The 7,064-nt window shown below is 35.3% G+C and overlaps 1 long non-coding RNA gene across 1 annotated transcript; it reads left to right on the forward strand.

Moving 5' to 3' along the window:
* Positions 1-1,221: 1,221 nt before the first annotated feature.
* On the forward strand, positions 1,222-5,858 carry LOC125495170 (uncharacterized). Its single transcript, XR_007271855.1, has 9 exons — positions 1,222-2,723; positions 3,499-3,696; positions 3,837-3,934; positions 4,056-4,113; positions 4,338-4,883; positions 4,965-5,039; positions 5,158-5,308; positions 5,408-5,500; positions 5,610-5,858. It is a non-coding gene; the product is annotated as an uncharacterized LOC125495170 (long non-coding RNA).
* The last annotated feature ends 1,206 nt before the right edge of the window (positions 5,859-7,064 follow it).

A 7,064-nucleotide genomic window follows, 5' to 3' on the forward strand; every position in this document is an offset into this window, starting at 1 on the left:
CCAGCTTTTCTAAAGCACTCATACTCTGGGTGCCCAATTTTTGACAATAATGGCATGCCATTTAAGTTGTCCTGATAATCCTTTCCAAGGTGGTCCTTATCACACCTTTTTCAGAAAAAAAGTTCTCTTAGCTTTCTTCCCATTCCCTTGGTTCCCATTAGGCTTTCGACTAGGGTACCGATTGTCTTTCTCAATTTGGTTAAATCCACCATTGGGCTTAGACTTCTCAACTCCACTTTATTGGTTCCCATTGTTGTTATACTTCCTCTTTTCCCTATAGGAGGTCCCTTCAATCTCTTTTCCTTTAACCCTATATAAGTGAGCAGCTCTACCATAAATTTTATCAAGATTCTCAAAATTAACACCTTGCTGCTCACCTTGCAGCTTACTCTATAGAGTTAAGGTTAACCATTGCTCAAACCTTTGGGCCTTCAAAGTCTGAAATGGTACTATCTTAGGTGCGAACCTCATTAACTCCAAATTTTTTTTATAATACTCACTAAAAGACATAGTCCCCATTCTCATATTGGTGAACTCCATAGCCTTTTGCTTCCTCAAGTACGAAGGGTAAAACTTAGTCCTCAAGGCATCTTTGAACTCGTTTAACTCGAAGTCTGAATCTTCTAAAAGAGCATGTTTCCTTTGTTTCCACCATAGGTCTGCCTCATCTCTCAAATAATAAACAACATTAATAGCTCTAAGATTTTTAGGGCACATTATGGCATCAAAAAGCTTATCAAATTCTCAAATCCAATTTTCTAAGCAAGTTGGGTCCTCTTTCCCATGGTAAGTCGGAAGTTTGACAATTGTTATCCTCTCAAAGACCTCATCAAAACTACCAGTCTCACTCTGCTTGGTTTCTTGATTAACTATCACCTGAGTGATATTTTCAGTTATCTTTACTAACCATATAACTCATACTCCTGCTCCTTCCTTCTGCCATTCTACTAGAAATAAAGGGGTTTTACGATAAATCTCAACTAATATTCAAATAATAGTTTTATAACTACCAAATAACACTAGTGGAAAAAACTGCTTTTGCTACTTATCAAATGCTCCGGTTGACTAATCAACCCGAGCATTTGTGAATTTTTAATTAAAATTTTCACAAATGCTTGGGTTGATCAGTTAACCCGAGCATTTGACATCAAATGCTCCCGTTGATTAGTCAAGCCGAGCATTTCGACCCTCTCTCAATTCATGAAACCTCACATTGAACGTTCTAAAATAATTTTCGTTTCTCCTCATTAGGCATTCTCTCTCTCCATTGTTTTCCCTGCTTCCCAAGTCTCCCGACTCTCTCAATTGGACCCTCTCTGAATTGAAACCTCCATCGTCTTTCCCTCAAACATCCCTCCTTCCCAAGTTCCCCTCTCTCTCAAGTCCGCCGCAGTTCAATGGGTTGCATCATAAGGCGTCGACCTCGCTATTTCTTTAATCAAATTGCCAAGCTCCGTCCTTTAGGTTTGATTTTCTCCTAATTTTTAGGGTTTTTTTAAATTACTCGAATCAATTTTAGGGTATAATTTAAAGTACCAATCGAAGAGAGTGCATTGGCCAATCGAAGAAATCGAAGTATGAAACCCTAGATCCGAGAAGAAAATCAAGAGCACAAAGCATGAAACCTTAGATTTGAAAAGAAATCAAGACCAGTAAAAAGGCCGATAAAGAAAGGGAAAAGGAGAAGAAGAGACTCTGAATTAGTTGAACTTGTTCTTCATTTGAAGCTTAAAAAGCCTAAATTAATGGATAAGAGGTGGATGAAGAAGATAAAGCGCAAAACCCTAATTCACTTTCGAATTTTCATTTTTTTTACAGCCGTTGAAATATGTTTTCGTTTTTTTAATGGATGAACTTTGGTATGGCTATGAATGGTTGTGAATGGTTGTGATTTGGTCACTCGTGCGTGAATTGGCCAGGTTTGTTTTCATTGTTTAGTTCAGTGATTGATTTCATGTTTGTTTGCAAAATTCAGTTTTTTTTTTCTTTACGAAGTTAGTAGGATTAATTTTGGTTGACTGATCCTAACTTAGGGTTCAGCTTTTGCAGAACTTCTGGGACTACATATGCAAACATTTTGAGTGAGTAGGTGGCTATCTGTCTGTTGGCAGAGATGCTTGATAGAGCTTGGAGATTACAACAGCAACATAAGAGTATTAGTCAGTGAAGATTGACACACAAACTCTTTTGGTAACAACTTCTCTGCAATGTGTTGTGTAAGTTATACAATGATGTTGAGAAGCATCAAAGCAACTATATATGGCTGCAAATTTGCAATGTGGATGTCGAAATAATTTATTATGGGTTGCTATCTTGCCTACAGAGTCATTAATGTTCTCTTGCATTGTTATCTGGTTATGGTTGACAAAAGCTATTTAAATGAAACATGGGTAACCATACTATTTACCTAACTAGCGAGCTAAAAAATGAAGTATAGAACAACAACCACCTTAACATCAAGCAACCTGTATAATACCTAGCATGTTTGTTTACGAGCAATTATTACTCTGCTAGTAACTTATAACTCGTGTTCGGTTATCTAAAATCCCTTATTCAACAACCTTTATACTGCTAGTAACTTATAATTAACTCGTTTAATGTGTAGTTTATATAATGAATTTGAAGGATGCAGCAAATAGAGCTAAAAATGACAAAGATTGTATAGCTACTTTCAAGGAGAAAGCAAAGGAGTCGTAAGAAGTAAAAACATTTCTGAAATCCTGGTAATATGTTCAATTACTCACTTATTGGCTCTTGATTCATACATCTCACTAGCTACTGCCTTTGTATTTTGTATTAGCAAAATCAAGCCCCACTGAAGTCTCGCTAGCACTATATGACCTGAGTCCTTTGGTGGTGGCTCTAAGATTTTTTATGCTTCCAGATTCTTTTTTCATAATATTGCTAGAATCTCATTCTAGTCTAATTATTTCACATATCCTCTAGTGTTTCAACCGCTAATAATTAATATTATTGTTGTTTCAAAATGTTAACACAATATATGGATTTAAGAACCATATGCTTGAATTGTATGCTTGGTGTTGCTGTTTCAATCTCTTACTAACATAATATTGTTGGTCTTGTTTGATTGGACTCATGTTTATTGGTGCATATTAGCGTTTTATCCTCTAAATTCACTTGATGATGCTTCCACACAAATGATGAAGGAAACCTCCAAAACCATACAAGTCATTTATTGGTCTCAAGATGGCAGGACAGAGTCTTCCCTTTTAGCAGTTGTATACATTTAATATTTGCTACTACTTGTAGATTCAAATTTCTAATATGTTTTTTGTCTAGTTTCTACAAAAGAAAATAAAAGTTAGGAATGGATTTTATTCTGTCAATGGTGTTTTTTATCTAAATTTGTTAGGCAACTTGAGGTCGGTTGCTAGCTATTACTGTTATCATTTCTTGAAGTGCATGTTCTAATAGCTTCAAACTCTAATAACTAGTGACGCTAAACGAATGAAACTGGTGATACTTTCTTTTCTTCAGGGATGAAAGTTTTCAATTTTTCAAAAGTTGGAGATTGTCGATGACTAGTGACCGACGTAGTTCGAGTTGATCCTAATTTCGAAATGGATTACCTTTTCTGGTTCTATAGTACGAAGAAATATGGATAAGATATAGAACCCTCACGTGTTTCTAGATGTGTCAACTGGTGGGGATCCTGTCCAAAGAAACGTAATAGAGGTAATTGGGATTTAACTCATTCTTTTATCTTCATTGATCCTTTCTAGTGATATAAGCATTCTGATTTTGCATATACATATATCCTTGGTATCTGGCGTAGTTGGAGTTTATCCTAATTTTTAAATGGACTACCTTTTTAGGTTCTACAGGATAAAGAAATATGGATAAGATATAGAACCCTCATGTGTTTTTAGATGTATCAACTGGTGGGGATCTTGTCCAAAGAATCGTAATAGAGGTAATTGGTATTTGACTCATTCTTTTTTAATTTCATTGATCCTTTCTAGTGATATAGGAATTCTCATTTTGCACATACATATATCCTTAGTAAGTCGTTTTGTTGATATGCTTACCTGCAGCTTTTGCCTGATTTGGTTACTAATAAATCTGTAGAAAACTTATGGGTACTCTACACAGGTAACTCTTCTTTTTCTCAATGAAACCCTTGTGTATTTCCTTTTCTTGATTTTCTGCGTGTTCGCGTGATTGCAACTCGTTCTCCAAGCAATGAACTTTCCCCTATTCACTTTTAAGAGTATAAAAATAGAATCAAGAGCCATGACTCAGCCTTCTTTGTGGGTTTTGCACTCCATATATATTGCACTGAATGAAGATATATGTTTGATGTTTGTATGTCTTAGGTGTGAAAGGTGTTGGAGGTACTATGACGAAACCTTTACACTTCAAGAGAACGAATTTCCACCTCATAATTAAAGGATTTATGGCCCAAGTACTTCCTCTTTTACCATTATCATTTTTGGTTGATCTTATCTATTTGTATAGGCTTTATGCTTGGATCTCTCAGTTTAGAAGGGCTTGCAACTTTTAGCTTACCAAGAACAAATTATCTTTGTTTCTATCTTGTATTAAATCTTCGTACCCCGCTCAAATACTTAGCGAGAACAAATTAGCTTTATCTTTATACCTCGCTCAAATACTTTAGAGATATTGAGTCAGCGATGTTTGGGTGACAATCCTTTGTAAGAAGCTTGATTGATTGGTGGCTCTGGGCAAGTTGTGGAAGGTGAAATTCCACAAATTGGGTATCACCATTTGCTTCTTCACTCTGACCCCCTATTTTTCTCTTTTTATTTTGAGTAATTTGACTGCTGAGGTGTTGCAGATTCTTGTGGAGAGAAGAAATATCCGGATACAAGGAAATAGATCCAACTATACATTTGTCGATGGTAAAAGCTGAGTTTAAACTGTATCTTAATGATATTATATAGGCACTAAATTTTGGTTTAATATGTTTTCTTTGCTTATAGCTACCTGATTTGGGTTCTAATATCAATGATGCCCTAAAGCAAGGGGATTGAATCTCTAATTTTCGTAAAGATAAGGTTGGCTAAGACATAAATGGAATATCTTACCGATGTTTAATGCTCTGTACTGCTATATTACATAATTCTAAGTAGAATATTATATTAATAATATATTCTTTACTGCTACTGCTGGTAGGTATAATGGAAACTCAGTGATCGGTCATAGAGAAGCAAACTATGTCATTTTGAAACAGAAGCAGAAGGGCAAATTTTGTCTCGATCTGCAATAAACCAATCTAAAGTGGAAGACTCTTGCTACCAATCTTGAGGAATTTCGTAAAGTTTCGGTGCGAAATCAAGAACTAGTGTTGTTTATATTTTCGCAAGTCTTCTCATAATATCAGTTGCCTTCTAACCTAGCTAACATCTTTTCCAATTATTTGTAGGAGAAATATTCATCTTGCCAAGTTAGAGTTAAGGCAGCAGTGCATGAGACTATTGAAACTGACGTAATTCATGTACTTGAGGAAGTGCCGAAAGTAAGGATGTTTCCTTCTGAATGATATCTTCATGATTCAACTAGAATGTGGGCTTTTGCCAAATTCACTTGGTTCATAGTTTTATTGTCTATTCTTGTTCCACTTGTAGAAAAAGGAGAGAGATGTGAAGTGACGCCAGAGACAAGAGGCTTTTCTCAATAGTTCTTACACCTATGCAGCTGCAGTCACTCGTTCTTGTCGCACACGCAGACTTGCAAAATAGACATTTGGTATGCTGTGAACATTCTTCACTACTAGAACTATCACTTGTTGTAAATAATATATTCACGAGTAAATGGCGCAAAGTTTGCCTCTTCTTATCAAATGTTTATAAATTTTCTCACTTGTACTTTGTAAGGTGCGGAAACATGCATAAGTGAAATATTTTTTATCAATGTAATTGATGGTTTTATCTTGTTTTGTTGGTTCAGATCTTAGGAGCTTAATTTTTAATTAGCATTGCAATGTTCAATTATACATAGTTGGATTTTGATATGTGTTAAGTTTGATTAGGGTGAAATTTGTATGTTTCCTTGCTAATAGAAGGAAGCATAATGGAAGATTATTTTTATACTATTAGGGGGTTAATTTATGATAAAATATAGGATGTTTGCATTTTGGAAGTTAATTGCTTCTTTCTGACTTACACACAAAGTGATGAAGGAATTCAAGTGTTGCTTAATTTATGTAATTTGTTGCTGGAATATATACGTAAGATATAAAGTATGACAGAAGGTGCCTCTGCTTTAAACCTGTGCATAATTTTTTTTTTTAATAAAATTGTATAAATGTTGTGGTTGTATGCTTAAACCGGAGCATTTGTTACCGGAGCATTTCATATATTCTAGCCATGTAAAATACATCAAATCCTCCAGTTTTGATCACACCCGAAGCATTTGATAAACTAAATACTCCGATTTTCAACCGAAGCATTTGAGTATCTGAGTATTAATCTACTAGCGTATTTCCATAAATATATAAGTATAACTAGTTCAAAACATAGCAATCACATATTTCATATATCATGACCAAATACGAGACCTTATTTATAACAACTACTAGAACGTTTGAGTGTATCAAAATATTCTTAGGATAACTAGACAGTTTCATTGCCGAAATAAAACTATATATTCCTTCTGCTACTAGAGACTTCAAACTCTACGTAGCCTGCCTCAATAATATTCTCCAACTCGTCAATAGCCTTATAATCATATTGGCCTGGGCATTCTCAAGGGGTATACTCTGGCTTTCAGACTCAGATGAACCTTCATATCCCATGCTATCAACTGAAGAAATTATGGATACTGGGCAAGGTAGGTAAATATCAATGGCATCTCCACCCATGTCGACTTTATCTATTTCTATATACATTAATTCGGTGCTAAAATGAAGAATTGTGGCTAACCAAACTCTCTGGACCTTATGATTATCTCTGTTCCACTCCCTAGTTGGTAAGACTCAACTATCGTACTTATCATGGAAGATTTCGTATTTTGGTGTCTTAGAAAGGTGAATTAAGGCTAACAAAATTTGGTAGGGTTCCTCACAGACCCATGGCTCCTAG

The sequence above is a fragment of the Beta vulgaris genome, chromosome 2 (genome assembly GCF_026745355.1).
Source record: "Beta vulgaris subsp. vulgaris cultivar EL10 chromosome 2, EL10.2, whole genome shotgun sequence".
Lineage (NCBI taxonomy): Eukaryota > Viridiplantae > Streptophyta > Magnoliopsida > Caryophyllales > Amaranthaceae > Beta > Beta vulgaris.